The following is a 17751-nucleotide window of genomic DNA, read 5'->3' on the forward strand; positions in this document are numbered from 1 at the left end:
TGGAGGTCTGCTGAAGTTTGAAAAGCAGATTTGTTTGCTTGTTTGTTGTTATTTATTTATTGTTTCCTACTTCTCACTTTAACAAAAATAGGGAACTGGCCTTTCTGTGTGTGTTTTGGGAAAGGGGGGAGAACATGTTCTACATGCAAAAGGTCCAGATGCAATCCCAACATCTGCAGGTAGGGCTGAGAAAGACTCCTGCCTAACACCCAAGAAAGCAACTGCTAGCCAGCAAAGGCAATGCTGAGAATGCAGCACTGATGGTCCTCACTCAACAGAAGACCACTTCCTACATCCCTAAATAGCCCCAAAGCCACACGGCAAACCTCCAGCCCATCTGGTTTCTTCTGTTCTATTGACAATTCTAACTACAGCAAGGTGGAAGACAGGAAGATTGGACCCCCAAGGGAAGTAAAATGGGAAGGCTGTGGCTGCCTCACCTTCTACTAAATCGGGGGATTTAGCTAACTGTTTGTGCAAAAGCAGTACTGTGTAAAGTATGGGCAATGCACATTACATGGTCCATGGCAGTGGAAATGAGTGGAAATATGCTAGGGAGAATGCATATGCATCGGGGGCATCCACACACAAACAAAAAAAGGGAGAAGTAAGAAGGGCCATCTCTTATCTGCTATCCTGCACATGGCATTCCATGGGTACATGGCTATTAGAAGTGAATATTTGACTTTCTGCAGAGAGGTTGTTTATAAGGAACTAAAATGGATAATACTGTATAATGATGAGAATAGGAAACCTAATTCAGGAGGATGGGATATGTTCCAAAGGAGAGAATCTGACATAGCCAGAAATATTTATACCTCTTTTCTAACTTTCCAAATAGCAATGTGAAAACGGGGAAAAAACTCTGAAATAATAACACTTTTGTGTGCATCCTGGCTGACTGCCTGACAACCTATAGGAGCATCTGCCAGAAACCTAATCTAAGGAAAAAATGAAGGCGTTTGAAGCAGGCTGTGGAAAGACGATGGACAATTAAACAGCAACTATAAAAGCAAATGAGAAAATGGAAACTACTGACTAGTTCCCCTTTGGAAGAAGATCCAAAAGATCATTTTCTGAGGTTTCAAGAGCAGAGGCCAGGTGTTCAAATGATGATGACGACCATTTGCTTCCTCTTATATACAATATTTCTGTAATAAATAACTAGATGCTTAATGGACATCTGCTACTTCTTCAGCTCTAAATTTATCATCCCGTCTCTGGAGTCCGACTCTTTAGATTCCTGAATCTGGGGTGATGAATTGTGTAGACATCTGGTCTCTATCTATTCTACTGTTCCATGACCACCATCCTGTGAGCTAAATACTATTAAGTAGCACATGATACCATTTGTTCCAAATACATTCTGCTCCCTTTCTTTCCAAGGCATCACAACTGGAGAGATGCTAAGATTTTCACCAGCCCTTAAACTGGTGAGAGCCAGTGAGTAATACAGTATAGTGCTGCTCAAAGCAAATTAAGAGAGACAGTTCCATTCTGTGTGGTAAAGGGGATTTCAGCAGTGCAGCTTGGTGTACAGAAAGGAGGGGGGAAATATTATGCTTATTAGAATCCCCTCATCTGTACAACTAAAATTTCCAGCATTCTCCAACTAAGTTTCAGGGTGATCTGGAGTTCCAGAATTACCAAAGAACTAGAAACACACACCCTAGCCTGCATCTCCTTTAACAGCAGCACGCTTTTCAGATATCAGACAAAACTATTCACAGCATAAACTACCATCTCCTATTATCTACAGAGCAAGTTGCTATTGAAGGCTCAGCAGCAGACTAGGCAGGTAACATTGGCTGCTTTACTCGTTTATTGTAAACACAGATAGGCAACTACCACATAATGTTGAACACAGGGAAAGCAGTAGGAGCAAGCACAGAATGGTCTCTGTAAACCCTGATTAAACCCTAATTAATCCTCTCTGTAAACCCTAACATGAAACATACTCAAATATGGTCTGCCTTCCTTTCCTGAGGCATGGCACTCTAAGCTCAGGTGTAATGCATCACGTTTTTCATTCACATCTGTTTTACTAACCATCTAACATGCATTCTTCTCTTTTGAACCTCTGCTTCCATGTACAGTGGTACCTTGGTTTGCAACCGTTTTGGATTACAACCATGTCAAACCCAGAAGTGCATGCCCCTTTTTTTGGATTACAACGCTTTTTTTGGATTACAACCTTTTTTCTTTTCTTTTTTGAGGCCCCATTGGCAAAAGTGCGCCTTGGGTTACAACCTGCTTTGGTTTTACAACCGGACCTCCGGAATGGATTATGGTTGTAAACCAAGGTACCACTGTATCTATCTTCCAAAAGTGTAGTACTGCATCTATTTAGAACTATCTTTCACTCAAACAAATTTCATCCGTGCTCTTTCACACATCTTATTCTACTGCTTCAAGTGTCACTTAATCAAGTCCAAAGATGCTAAGATTAAGGAAGATAAGCAAGTCATTTATTGTGTTTCCCAAGCTCCTTGTTATGACTGGATATGTGTGCTTTATTTTATCTAGTTACTCTGTTACCTCTTATTTGACAAATGTGCCCAAATTAATTGTACAGCTTATGGAACACTTGTGATGTACATTTAAAATGGCTGTTGGGGGTACATAGCTGGATGATGCGGATCTTACTTCTGTGTCCCAAATTAAGTTACTACCATAAAGAGTTACCATATATAAGCTACATGTCATTAGACCCAAACTGCGAGCAGTTACTTCTCTCACACTTGCTGTCCACTGACTCCTCAAGCAGCTTCTGCATCAGATGTAAAGCAATCCAACAACTGACACATGATACGTTCACAGCTTGCAACATTCATTCAGTTGCTTCTGCCTCAAATGCTTGTTGGTGCATAATCAAACTATACAGCAAATGCATTATTGCTATTTTATTTATTTTACTGATTTTGTTCCGCAGCCCCTGACAGATGCCCAAGGTACAGCAATATCTAATACACAGAAATGCAGCATTTGAAGCTTTTCCTGGCATGAAGGTGAAGTGATGAGCAAAGCTTCATACCTTTAAAGACAAAAGAGCAGAGGCAAAAAAAGTAATGCAATAACATTTAATGATTTAAAACTTTTTTTCAGATTTTTAAAAATGTTTTCAAAGTTTTCTTGTTATTGTTAATTGCATTGCTTTGCCACTTGGCTGGTTGCCTCCCTGGGAAGAAGGGTTGAATATAAATTTAGTATATATACTAACTTTATCAATGTTTTAACAGTGCATTGACCCTTTCCCCTCTCATAAGAACTATAGTTGTTGTTAAGACATGCATAATTCAAATGGAAATACAAAATGTCAGACATATTTTATTTCAATGTCCGTTAGATGCTTCAGAAATCCTTGCAGTTCCCATTGTCGCTAATTTTTACTAATAACTAGCATATGGCAGATTGAAATCATTTGTCTCAATGCCCGCACTACAGCAGCTGGGAAATGTTTAAATATTGATGATGAGGGCTTCCAGGATTACAGGTTGAACACAGTGGGTTGTGTTCAATGGTGGCTTTGCCTTAGAACTAAGGCCCAGGGGCCTTCTAAATCCGGCCCGTGAACGGTCTGGGAATCAGCGTGTTTTTACATGAGTAGAATGTGTCCTTTTATTTAAAATGCATCTCTGGGTTATTTGTGGGGCCTGCCTGGTGTGTTTACATGAGTAGAATGTGTGCTTTTATTTAAAAGGCATCTCTGGGTTATTTGTGGGGATAGGAATTCGTTCATTTCCCCCCCCCCAATATAGTTCGCCCCCCCCCCCCGTCTGAGGGACAGTGGACCGGCCCCCTGCTGAAAAAGTTTGCTGACCTTTGAAGCAAGCACTTCCACTTGCACCTAGTTTGCACTTCTCCTTCTTACTTATTTAAGCTCCCTGCATTAGAGGATAGCAAGGGAGGGCCTTCCACAGCACACAGAATTTCAGTAGTTACGAAGGATTGGCAAAAATCTGGTGCCCTGACTTTTGCTAAAAGAATCATTTCATGCCTCCCTTGGATACGATCCAGTGATGTGCAAGAGAAAATTGCAGTGTCCATTTTTCAAAATGCATTCTTCTATAAAACTAATTAGTAACTTCCAATGGATTAACACATTGCAATACAAATCGGAAACTGGAAAATGGATAAAGACAAGTGCTGGTTAAATCTATCAAAACTGGAATTACCTTTATTAGATGACTTAGGAAGCAAAAACACTTCCAACATGCCCACATTAGTATGCTAACAGTTTTCAGTGCCTTCATTGCCTCTTTAATTTAAACAGTGTAAGGAAAGAGTATACTATTGAACAAACAAGTCTTAAAACAATCATATAAGCATTCCCAATAAAATAACTTCCACATAAAGCTTTGTATTTGTTTGAGTATAAAACATTTAACCACCCCAAGTGCATGTTGTTCTTGTTCTTTTTTAACTTTAGTCAAATGTTTCAGTTCAACTATATATTGGGGAAATGTTATAGACGCTTATATAGCAGGTAAAGCAACAACAACCATGATACGCTTTGTTTACTAAATGTAAATCAAATAAACATGATAATCTACTCTCTATTGCTTTAGAGTAGCAGAAACATTTTCGGAAAATCCTCCAACTCAACATCACTGGTTAGAAGGCTTCTAATTACCCTGCCTAGGATGCGGGTGTCGCTGTGGTCTAAACCACTGAGCCCCTTGGGCTTGCCAATCAGAAGGTCGGTGGTTCGAATCCCCACGACAGGGTGAGCTCCCGTTGCTTGGTCCCTGCTCCTGCCAACCTAGCAGTTCGAAAGCACTTCAAGTGCAAGTAGATAAATAGGTACTGCTCCAGCGGGAAGGTAAACGGCGTTTCTGTGTGCTGCTCTGGTTTCGCCAGAAGCAGCTTAGTCATGCTGGCCACATGACCCAGAAAAACTGTCTGCGGACAAACGCCGGCTCCCTCAGCCAGTAAAGCGAAATGAGCACTGCAACCCCAGAGTCGTCCGCGACTGGACTTAACTGTCACGGGTCCTTCTACCTTTAATTACCCTGTACTAATGACTAACAGGCGGAGACAACTATATATTCACTGTGCCTTTTTCATCAGCTTGGATCATGAACATTAGTGACAGAATGTTGGACTGCGTGGACCCGTTATTTGATCTTGCATGGCAATCTATTATTTCATTAGCGTAATTTATACCCCCCACATTTTGGCTTGGAATCAAACTCTTGTGGCAGCTTATTAACATAAAACGCATCTAAAGCAAATACTGAATACCAAAATACTGAATACAAAATGCCCCGAAAAAGTTATAAGCAATTATGTTAATCAAATGCATTTTATAAAGGATAATGTTTATATCATATGACTGAAAGACCTGGTGGCCTTCCTTGAGGAACCCTTGAGGAACAGAGGCACCCACAGAGTTTCTGTGTAAATAATGGAACAGCAAGGTCCCATTGTTGGAAAGGAAATAATACAATGTAAGTCAGGGATGGGGAACCTGTGGTCCTCCAGGTGCTGTTGAACTACAATTCCCATCATCCATGACTATCATCCATGCTGGCTGGTGCTGATGGGAGCCGGAGTCTAACAACTTCTGAAGGGCCATGGGTTACCCATCTCTGGTGCTAACAAAATTATTTATCCCTTTCTTCTGCATTCTGAATAATTTCACAAACAACACAGGCCTTTCCATCAGTACTTCTCCTAGTTAAGGGCTTCAGAGCAAGAGCACAGGGCTGGAAAGCCTACTGAATACAAAGCAGAACACAACTGGGAAATATCCTTTTTAATTAGAGGGATAGGTCTACGACAGTTCTAATGCTACAGAGGTAGTGCTTTTAGCAATTAGCACTTCCTTATTACTTGCAAATTGCTACCTCTCCTTGAGCTTCCAAGTGGATCCGAGAGCTGCAGTTACCTACAGACTTCATTTATTCAACTGCTCTTTGCTTAAGTGCTCTTGTATCAACTTCAGATTTCTGGCCTCCTATTATTTAAAGAGCTTTTCCCGCTACTGCAGCAGTTCTTGATGTTGTTGACTTTGGAAGAGCTGACTCATCTTGGGAAGATGTTTTGCTTAACAATTCTATGAACGGCCAGGGACCAACTTCATTTTCATCCTGCATACTATTGTTCCAAGCCTCTCTGGCCAGGTGAACTAATTTAACAGTCTTGCTAAGGCCTTCCTAGCCTGGTTAAAGTAGCCAGTTAACCTAAAAGAGGTTCTGCAGTCCACTTTGGGGAACAATAAATCATTTTAGATTGTTGACAAGTATATGTTGCAAAGTGCAATAGGTGTGTTAAATAGATGCACCATTTTCTGCCACTGCAGAATCTATTTATTCTATGCTAGAATAAGCTGCATTTGTTAAAAGTCTCCTGGGTACAAACTTTTGCCTAGCACAGAAGGATCTCTGGCAGGAAAGATGGTGGCAATCGTAAGAGCCAGAGGACTACAGCCAACTTTAAAAATTTTGGGTTATGTATAAGGAGTATGATTTGAGTTAGATGAACTTAGTGATTCATGCTCCCAACTTTCCTGATTGGTAGGAAATTTGAGTAAGAGCCGCTTACAGCACCAGGTTCTTTTGGAGGAAAAAGTGGACGTTTATGGTGCTCTTATCATATGTTTATTTGCAAATATATACACTGAGCATTGAAGAGCAGGCAGGAGAATGTGCTAATATAGTTACAGTACTACCTTTTTCTCGTACTTCAATTTCTTCCGTAACGCTCACTGTTACTATGATGAGCTTCCTTAAGGGCCTATGAGTTGTAGCAAATCAAGTCGTCCTGTTCATATATGAACTTTCACATGTGCAGCTGAAGTTTCCCTCTTTCTACTTTCCCCATGAACACACCCCAAATCTTCTCTGGAGTTTCCCTCAACCTTCCAGAGCAAATCTGGGGTGTGTGGTGGGTTTGCAAGGCAAGGTAACTGAGAGGAAATTCCATTGTGCAAACTGAAGTCCTTGCATGAATGTGACAGCTTCACTGGGTACAACCCTATGCATACACAACTTAAATACACGCAGGCTCTATGACTACAGAGCTGATCTAAGCGTGCAGATTAAGGATGGAGACTGCTACCTCAATTCCAGTCCCCCCTGCTGCCAACAAGTGTTGATTCTACAGAGATTATAATGTCTGAAAAGGTCCTGAGTTAGGAAAAAGGACAGCAATGTAGAATTTGTATCCATGCTCTGCTTGTTGGGGCTGTTTTTACAACTCATGAGAGAAAAAATACACAAGCAGCCTTACAACTGTCTGCCTGGAGACCCATGTGGCCCTTGTTCCATCTGTCCTATTCCATATTTTAGGGCCATACTAAGATTAATGGGTGAATGAAAGTCATTCTGGGCAAGTCACTAATTTCCAAATGCAAATGGGACTAGACATTCAACTGTCCAAAGCAACAGTATTAAATTATCCACCAGTGTCAATGTACAGTATAGAGTCAGAAAGCCTGCAGATTTTAAGATTGATTCCTACATTGTTTAATTTCACCAAGGAAGGATCAGTTAAATTCAGGTGTAATTACACCATCTTAAGTCTCCTCACTTGTTTTGCATGCAAAAAGGCTCCAGGTTCATTCCTTAGCTTGCCCTGTTAGGGCTGGGAATGTCCCCTGTCCCAAATGACCCCTCTGATTCAAAATGGCTTTCCAGGATTTCATTGTCAACAATACTGAGTTAAATGGCCAACTGGCCACTCCAGTTCACAGAAAAGAGAGGAAAGAGGTTGTTGTGGATTTATGCACAGCTGTAGATAAAACATTTTCTGTCCTGTGGGAAGGGCAGAATTTAGTTTGCAAGAAGAGAGTCTACCCCCCCTCAAGTGTTTTAAATACAATCCTCAAAACCAGGCATGTCTGTCTCTAAAGCTTACACTATAGTAGCATTTTTAATAATAATTCCACCAGATCCAGACAGTGAATCCTACTGCTTTTCTTGTAAATCTCACATCTGGATTTTGACAGCAAATCAATATAAAAAACAAGGAGAGATAAAGAGAGCTACTCCCTACTTTTTTAAAAAAAATGCATTTCATATGCACCCTTGGGCATTACATGGTTACTATTTTTTTAAAAAACAAAACAAAACCACAGCTTCACACTCTAAATGTCAAAACATAAGCTACGCATTGTTTCAACATGCTAATGTAGTCTTTAAAAATGCATGAAGAGGGTCTCAATACATAAAGTAACTATTAACTATTCAGCTGAATTGCAATCCCACAGTCCCTGTGATCCAGAACGCAGCATGCACACAGGACTCCCACTATCTGCTATGGCATGTGAGGCTGTGGGGGCTCTTTTTCCTGCCACAGCTTGCAATGCGGAAACACTATTCGCATGTGTGAGGCTACCACACTAGAACATTGCAACTGGCTTCAGTCCTCTCCCTTTGCACTTAAACCATCACAAAATCAAGACAGCATGCCAACACCTCTGACTTGATGCAAGGGCCAGGTTGGAATGGAATATTTCAGAATCACTATGCTTGAGGCTGCCAAGAATCTAACGTCAATGCAAACAAAGCATTGGAATGTAGCGGCACACTAGAAATACATACAAGCAAGCCAGGCAAAAGCAGGGGTCAATAGCCAAAGCTTCTACATGAGCTCAGATGGCAAAAGTACAGATGAGGCAAGAGATGGATAGATGTGATGCTGTGGGGAAGCAGAAATAGCCAAATGCCCCTGTTTTGTCCTGATCAACTTAAATGTTCTACTTCACAGCTTTATAGCAACGATTTGCTGCCTATCACAGAGGCAATAAGGTAGGATTTAGCATCCCTAATCCAGGGCCTTCAGGTTGCAGTTTTATTTCACTTGCAAGAGTAGCTCATTGCCAATACAGAAAAATATTTCCTGCCTTCAAAGCCAACAAATCGGTGTTGGAAGTCTACATCTCAATTGCAAGGAATTGCTATCTACGCTCATCTGATGGAGATTTCAGCAACAGATCTAACTCTCCCAGCCAGCCTCAACTCCATCTGAAGTGACTGATGCACAAAAGGGAGCTGCTTCTAGGCACTGGGAATTTAGGGAGCGTTTGAATGCTATCTATTGATTCCACCCATCTGCTGCAGTTGTCGTGGCAATGGAGATCCTCAAGGTCTTTATGATTCATGATATAACAACCATACACTCTCTTGAAATTGCCAAATGGGAGTCTGTATCCTTAGATGCCTCAAGCAAAACCCAAGGAAGCTGGTGATCGTCACAAGAGACACTGCAAAAGGGCATGTGGAGCTCTAGAAAGAGTGTGAGTTCGAATGCCACAATTTATACCAGAAACATCTTGCATCCATGATTGTATTTTGCTGCAATGAAAGCTGCATTGAGTCTACCTAAGGGTTCTCCCCCTCCCTAAATAAATGTCCATTCTGGTCAAAGCTAGGCGAGAAACCCAGGAAGGGGGCTAGTGCAGGGAAAGGGGACAAAGCAGGGGGGTATGGCAGAAAGCAAGTTCCTGAACCTTGAACTGACTCCAAAACCTGAACAACAAGGTCAGTGGGTTCAGTGTACGTATAATGCACAGTCTCTCAGTGGTCTGGTTCTCACATAACACTATGATGCCATGGGTCTGCATGATGCCAGGCATTTGGCCATTGGAATATATGCAGTACTCTGTGACTTATTAATGCAACAAGTTTCTCACCTTTAAAAAAAAATCCTTTTTTATTTTATAAGAATACCAAACTGAACAAAAAATAAAAAATAAAATGTTTAGTACAAACAAAAAATTACTAAATATACCCATTAGAGACAGAGTGCATACTGCTGTACTCTACAGTACCCAATCATGTCTTTACTATTTGACAAGTATAGTAGGGGGAATGAAATATGAAAATAGAAATTACTGACATTGTGGTAAACATAAAAGGAACAATGTGGGCTTAGAAACAGATTATAAACTGCATTTTATCAAGCTGAAACAGAAGAAACTTTTTTTAAAAGAGGAAAACCTCTCAACTTGGGTGGGTGTGGTGAAAGGAGAACCCTATCATTTTGACACCAAATATATTTTATGTGAGGGCAGTGGCGGTGGTTTTTCCAGTATTTCCCCTAAGTTACAATGTGCCATAATCAAATATTAGTGAGTGGCTGTGGAAAATGAGAAAAACTTTTTTAATATTTTCCCTCTGTGCGTGCGTGTGTCCCTGCACCCCCAAACAAGGAATTCTCATCTCTAATCCCACCAAGTATCTTCAGACAGATGAAGCTGTACTAAGCTTTCTAAATTTTAGCATGGTAAATCGCTTTATCTCCCGTATGAAATTGTTTAACAACAGAAGAATCTGAACACTAATCCTGCAGTCCTATCTTGCGGTTACCATCACTGAAGTCTGTGGGCGCTCTGCCTGAAAATAGACCCATCTAACATTTGTTTCGCTACGATTGTCACAGGAGATCTTTGCGGGGTGGATTATTATTCTCAGGGCTGTGTCTGCTATGGGCATTTGTCATCATTTTAGCTATTTTTACTCTACAGAGTGATCATCACGAGGGGCTATGATGACAGTGCAGAACAGAGCAAAGGTAATGGAAGTCTCCTCACTTCTATTGTAGTTCTATACATTATTTTCTTGCACTTTGTGGGGCTATATAAATTATTGTCAATAATAATAATGGTTACACAATGCTTTCACTCCTTTAGTCATTTGTGTATGAGTTTCAATTTTGTATGGTTTGTATACCATAAAACCACACACACAGAGAGAGACACCCTGCCACACATACTTCTGCCAGCTCCTGATAGAGAGGGAAGCAGAACACGACTAATTTTAGTTCCAGTGGTAAAAAATGTTGGAATCGACAGATAACTCAGTACTGTACTGCTAGTTCAACTCAGAGCAAAGAAGCTTCTGTCCCATGTAATGAACTGATATGTGAAACTTGAGATGTAGGTCTCAAGGTCTAGGCTTGCTTGTTTTGACTCACTGTACATTTGAATCAGCAGTTTTGTCCATGTTATGTTCTATGAATATCTTGTGCAGTCCAGTCCACATTTAAGATTATGTTCCAGATCATAGTTCTACTTACAGTTTTTTTGCACTTTAAAGTACCTCAGTAATGAGAAATTTACTTTTCCTGGAAGCATACTAATGAAGTATAAACAGATATAGCAGGGATCATTGTCCTGCTGCTAAGTTCGCTGCTGCAAATGGCAGAAGGGTGTTTATTACCCATGTGTAAATCCAGTTCCAGACATGTACCTCAATATCTTGTTTCAAGCAGCAAAATATCTATGAGCAGATTCAGTCCATGCATGCATCTCTTTGCAAACCGAGAGCTGTGTTGCACACTGGAATAAATCTCAAGAAGACAAGGCATCTCTGCATGCTCACTTGGCTTGCAAGTATTCACTGAATCAAGCCCATTTTGATTGTAACAACATCACCCACTACAGATCTGGTGTTTATTGATTTAAAAAGCTTAATATTAAGCTCTCCAAGATGAGAGCTCATTCAAGAAGGGAGGAGCCCTTATCCTAGAAGATTATTCACTATGCATCATTGGAGTGGATAGAGTCTGAAAGGATTCTTGGGTGCAGATATAGTACATGGTATCCCACAATCCAACCTCAGTGATATTGGTATCCCAAAACTTTATGCGTATGAAGTTTACATACATAATTTTACTTGTACAACAGCAACACTATATCGCATTTGACAGCATGAAAATGCAGGGTGAGGACACTTTAAAATCACTTCTTCAATATTTTAACTTACTTTAAAATGCACAAGTATTATTATCCTTTTGAAATTTGATTGTGATAATTCATCACATGGAATATTTACTTGAATGTCAGAAAATCAAGGCGTTGTCTTTCAAGAAATATTTCAGGCATGCAATAATGCTGCATTCGTATCTGACATTTACAGAATGTTCTTCTGAACAGCAGTTCTTAAAAGCACACTTAGCTCCAAGTACATTAAAGGTATTATAGGCACAGGTCTTGCTTTAAGCAAACAGGAATAACTGCTATATGGGAAGGTTAAGCCTTTTTATGTCCCATTGATTTAAGGGAAGAGGGTTAAACACATTCTTCATTCTCCCATTGATTTCAACTGGTCTTAACTGTACAATTAAGTTAAGTGCTTAATTCTAGCTGAATCATGATGCACATTTTTAACTTTCAATGTAACATTTTATTTCTAAGCGGTTACTTAATCCTATAGTTCTTCCTTAAAGACTGAAAGTTAGGCAAACTAAAAACTGATCATTCCATTACAGTCATACCTCGGGTTGAAGTAGCTTCAGGATAAGTATTTTCGGGTTGCGCGCTGCGGCGACCCGGAAGTAACGGAGCGCGTTACTTCTGGGTTTCGCTGCTTGCGCATGTGCAGACAGTCAAAATGACGTCACGGGCATGCGTGGAAGCAGCGAATCGCAACCCCCACACGCACAGATGCGCGGATGCGCGGATGCGGGTTGTGTTCGCTTCTGGATGCGAACGGGGCTCCGGAATGGATCCCATTTGCATCCAGAGGTACCACTGTATAGTGCTGGGATAATGGGCAGTTTTTTTGCATAATAACAATTATGCTTTAGCACTAGGAGAGCAAGCTGCAGCAAACGTTGCACTCATTTTGCAGACTCAGTAACACTGAGCCTGAGGTCGCTGGGATAAGGGCACAGGAAACAATAAATGACATGACAACACTCTGGGCTCGAAATGGCCACATTTTTTATTACGGCTGTCAGTAGGTTTTGGCATAGGCATTGGGTATGTATTTTGAATCAACCAGGCCAATTGCTGGCTGATGTATTTCATAAGGGTCAACCCTGGGTTAAGGATCCCCACATGACGCACATCAAATACAGGTGACCCCTCTAGGACGCCACCTGGGGAGTTCTATGCCTGTTAGCTCCCATCTGGGGATATGGACAGAATCCCTTCCCTTGGACCTCTTTATTGGGGTACCCTGATACTTTCATCTGGAGGGGTGGGTAAGGCTCCTCCCTACCCCATCTGACTACACTAAGGATCCAACCCAATGCCTTTTACTGCCAGCAAGTTGTGACAATTGCTGTGAGATAGGCAAAACCTACAAACCAGCCCAATGTGTCTGTGGGCAAATTCCACCCTGGCTGCAAATACGGCAACCAGGTAACTCCACAGCCTGGTCCTACACATGTACTGCCTATTTACTTTTGGTAAGGGTAAGTAGGATGTATGTTCTTGACTACACAGTGGGAAGCAGGCGCAGCCAGTTTAAATGGGTTGGAGACAAAATCCATTATTAAGGTAGTTCTTTTATTAAGCCAACAGAAATTATCAGAAAATGCCATGAAAGATTGGTTGCTATGCAGCAATCTGGTTGTACCAAGACCAATTTGAAAGAGGAAAGATGACAATAGCAGATAGCTTTTGTATTTCCAGAGCTACAATGTTACCCAGGTCTATCTACATCGCTAGATGAAGCACACAGATTCCTTGATAGGTGGAGAAAGTAGGCAGCCTTTATACTAAGGAAGATTGGAATTAATTTTAAGTGGTGTGCTAATGAATAAATAAATAAGTAAATGCCCAATTAATTCATTTTTTTCCCATTTTAGAAAGCTAAAGAGTATCACAACATGTACAGAGTTCCAGCTGAACACAGCTTATCGGTAACAGTGCGACTGCTACTTTCGCCAGGGAAACGGCACATTGCAAGGTTGAAATCATGTTTGAGATGTGTCTTCGTACCTGTCACTGTCGTGAGAGGTGGCACCAGTTACCAGCTTTTTCTTTCAGTAGTACTGACTGAAAAGTGATGTCCAAAAGCTGTCCTTTTCTGGCTCATCATAAAACTAATGTAAACAATGTTTTATATTACATTAATTACATAACAATTATGGAATGAAATCCAGCTTTGGCAAAAGAATGACAGGCTTTCTGAACTTGTTCTTTTCTGTCTCTAATGCCTTGTGATTCTGTGACTTTAAGAACATATCTATTTTGGCAGGGGGGATGAAAAGGGACATACAAGATACACTTCTGCACTCTTTGGGCTGTGGCTAAGCTATACAGAAGACAGAATGAGACTGCTCTTTCCTGCCTCACTTGGCATTGTAACTATGCACAAATTTAACCTGGCTGCTGGCATTTTAGATACGGGCGCATGTCCCAATCAGTGATAGGTAAACCTATCCATTCTTAAGGAAATCAGCCCTGAGTGCTCACTGGAAGGACAGATCCTGAAGCTGAGACTCCAGTACTTTGGCCACCTCATGAGAAGAGAAGACTCCCTGGAAAAGACCCTGATGTTGGGAAAGATGGAGGGCACAAGGAGAAGGGGACAACAGGGATGTCCAACAGAAATGGTTGGACAGTGTTCTCGAAGCTACCAGCATGAGTTTGACCAAACTGCGGGAGGCAGTGGAAGACAGGAGTGCCTGGCGTGTTCTGGTCCATGGGGTCACGAAGAGTCAGACATGAGTAAACAACAACAACAACCTAGTGTTACCCTTATAGTAAATTTTAACAAGCCGTTTAAGTAATGAGAAAATAATTTGGAAGTGGGAGATCAAATAGCTATCTTAATGATCAGTATTTATGTCACTTTTAATCTATATAAGCCAGAAAGGTATGCATTTCAATTAAATACTATGGTTCACTGCACAATACACATTTAAAATCAGTACAATTAGGATTGACTTAAAAATCATTATTCAAATAATTACATATGCAGTGCTTTTCCTAACACTCAAAGCAATGGAAAAGCATCTGAGTAATCCTCATAACAACCATATAAAGGTAAAGGTAAAGGTACCCCTGCCCGTACGGGCCAGTCTTGCCAGACTCTAGGGTTGTGCGCTCATCTCACTCTATAGGCCTGGAGCCAGCGCTGTCTGCAGACACTTCCGGGTCACGTGGCCAGCGTGACAAGCTGCATCTGGCGAGCCAGCGCAGCACACGGAACGCCGTTTACCTTCCCGCTAGTAAGCAGTCCCTATTTATCTACTTGCACCCGGGGGTGCTTTCGAACTGCTAGGTTGGCAGGCGCTGGGACCGAGCGACAGGAGCGCACCCCGCCGCGGGGATTCGAACCGCCGACCTTTCGATCGGCAAGTCCTAGGCGCTGAGGCTTTTACCCACAGCGCCACCCATATAACAACCATATAAGAGAGGCCAATATGATCATGCTGTTACTGCAAATGGAGATGTGGAGTTGAGGGATCAAGCAGTCGCAGCTGAGCTATAATTTGAACCCAGGGCTTGCCAAATTTATTTATTATATGAAACTACATCTACCTAGTGCAAAATATCAACCATCTTTAGATCCATGAAGGAGGGGGACAATATATTTTAAGGGTACTTAAAAGAACATATACTTGAGTAAGAAAAAATTGTTCATTGGAAGGAACAGCTATCTTTAACTTGTACATCAATATAATACTTAAAAAGCATGAAAGGCTTTAGGAACCTCTGCTTCTTTGAAAACTCCAGGTACTAATGGAGGATAAATCCAGCAATTAAAGTTTTAGTCACTACGTTGTGACAATTAATATTAAAGCTTGCAGACCAATGTATAATTTATGCATTAAATTTTAAACCAGATGTTTTGCTTTATTATTATTATTAAAATAAAATGAATTTAAGAGGGTAGGATATTTCTAGTCACTGAATTAATTCTGAGTGTCCCTTTATTAGAATTCAAGTTAACCACCTGTGAGGAATAAAATAGAGCTGAAAAGCGCAGTGATTCAGCAGAAGTCAGCTGTGACCTGCTGTCCCACCTAAAACAATGAAATGCATTTTTGTCACAACTAACATTTGCTAGTCTGTGAGCAGAACCATTTATAAAGCAATTTGGGGGGAAATCACCAATAAACCAGAAAAATCTGCACTGCCAATTACACTTTTCCCATTATCTAAAAAAATGTTATTATGATTGAAATGACACAGTAGCTAAGACTAAGATCATAAACACATTTCAGACCATGGATGTCAATGTAGTGTCAAATTCAAGGACAGAATACATGTATTTGCACAAAAATAGCCATTGGTTGAGAGGCTGTGATGTCATGGAACTTTCTCACAAACATTCTAACAGTTAGCAAGTTAAAGCACCCAACAAAAACTCTAGAGCAGAAAGGCTTGTATGCTACTGGCAGAATAGAGTGCAGAAAAGTGAATAAATGGCCTGTCAAACTCCATGAGTCAGGATTTCAAGAGATTCATTTAAAAGGTCTTTACCTAGCTCATTCACAGGCACCATTAGCAAGCAAGTGTAGCTTCTTTCTATGGTTTACTTCCTGGGAATGCACATGAAAGTGGTAAGTTACAAGTAAAAATAACATTGGGGCATGTGGGTTGATACAGTTTACCTATACAGTTGTACCTTGGTTCTCAAATGGAATCCATTCTGGAAGTCCGTTCAACTTCCAAAAGCGTTCGAAAACCAAGGTGCAGCTTCCAATTGGCTGCAGGAGCTTCCTGCACTCAATCGGAAGCCGCGTAGGACATTCGGCTTCCAAAGAAAGTTTGCAAACTGGAACACTTCCGGGTTTGCGGCTTTTGGGAGCCGAAACGTACGAGCACACCAAGGCATTCGAGAGCCAACGTACGACGGTACCATGTATTTCACACACACAAAAACTACTCTGATGGTGTGCATATAGTAAGGCGTATATATAGTAAGACAGTATGAATGGGAATTGGGTACAGCAAATGCATTGTATTTATTCTTTTAAAAAATGCATGTCTACTCATTTTCACAGCAGTATACTTCCCAAATAGGATTTGCCAACGGTCTTCTATTAGCTGGGATCAATGGGATACTAAGTGAAATGTATTCCAACATTATTTTGTTACATTGTGTTGGCTGGTATTCAGCTAAGTTTTACTCAAGAGTATTATCTGAAATCAATGAACATGACAAAGCTAAGTCCATTAATTTCAATAAGTTTACTTTGAGTAAGACTTTGTTGAACACCACAAAGTATGTATAGTCTTGGACAGTGACTTTCATGCTAGATCACAAACAAAATTAAAGGCACAGATTTATAATATAAAAGACATTTCATCGCACAAAAAGCAGCTCGGTGGATCATTTCTGAAGGAGCAAAAACAACAACAAAGAAGCGATTTTCATCCATGAATAAGTGGTTGCATTCATAATTATTTCTGTATCAGCTGAGTTAGTGCATTTGAGAGCTTTAGAAATTTTCTGTGTATGGAAGTTTCAAAAGGATCAAGACAATAATCAAAAACAAATAGCTCAGTCTTATGCACAAATTAGAATACATCTCTCTTCTCCAGTAGCTCACAACTCTTCTGTGCTCTCATATTTGCTGAGCAGTTGCCATTTCTTTATTTATGGTCACAGCTAGAGATATGCTTAACAGGCATGTGTTTGCACACAGTGGATGCCTCTTAAACTAAGTTGCTGATCCAAAATCTTATTTGCCTGCCTTGGTAAAATATTGATCTAATTTATACTTTTTTAATATACAAGTTTTTAAATAAAACACTTGTGATCTACTAATCATACATAGCATCATGTGATTCCCACCCACAAGACCGGCAATGAATTTTCTACAGCTGACTCTGCTAGTTACAGTATTCAACAGCTGGGCCATAGATAACTGGGCACCCTGATAATAACCAAGAGTGTTTTGTAACCAAGGGGAAAATGTTGGAATTTAGAAAACTGATTACATCTTGCAATGCAGAAGCTGCATATAATATTTGATGAGGAAAGTTAGCACAAGCGTGGCTTTATTCCCTAGCTATGCAAAATGTCACTCCCTATTCCCCGCATATATTGTAGTCATTCT

At 40.6% G+C, this 17751-nt stretch overlaps 1 protein-coding gene and 1 long non-coding RNA gene across 29 annotated transcripts in view; one reads left to right on the forward strand and one right to left on the reverse strand.

Moving 5' to 3' along the window:
- Window positions 1-17751, reverse strand: part of LOC308472756 (dystonin-like) — a 306554-nt gene that overhangs the window by 254540 nt on the left and 34263 nt on the right. The gene's annotated exons all lie outside the window — the stretch shown is intronic.
- Window positions 8544-13856, forward strand: LOC308473068. Its single transcript, XR_013983888.1, has 3 exons — window positions 8544-8753; window positions 10472-10518; window positions 13543-13856. It is a non-coding gene; the product is annotated as an uncharacterized lncRNA (long non-coding RNA).

Source organism: Podarcis pityusensis (genome assembly GCF_964106645.2).
Source record: "Podarcis pityusensis genome assembly, chromosome: 3".
Classification (NCBI taxonomy): Eukaryota; Metazoa; Chordata; class Lepidosauria; order Squamata; family Lacertidae; genus Podarcis; species Podarcis pityusensis.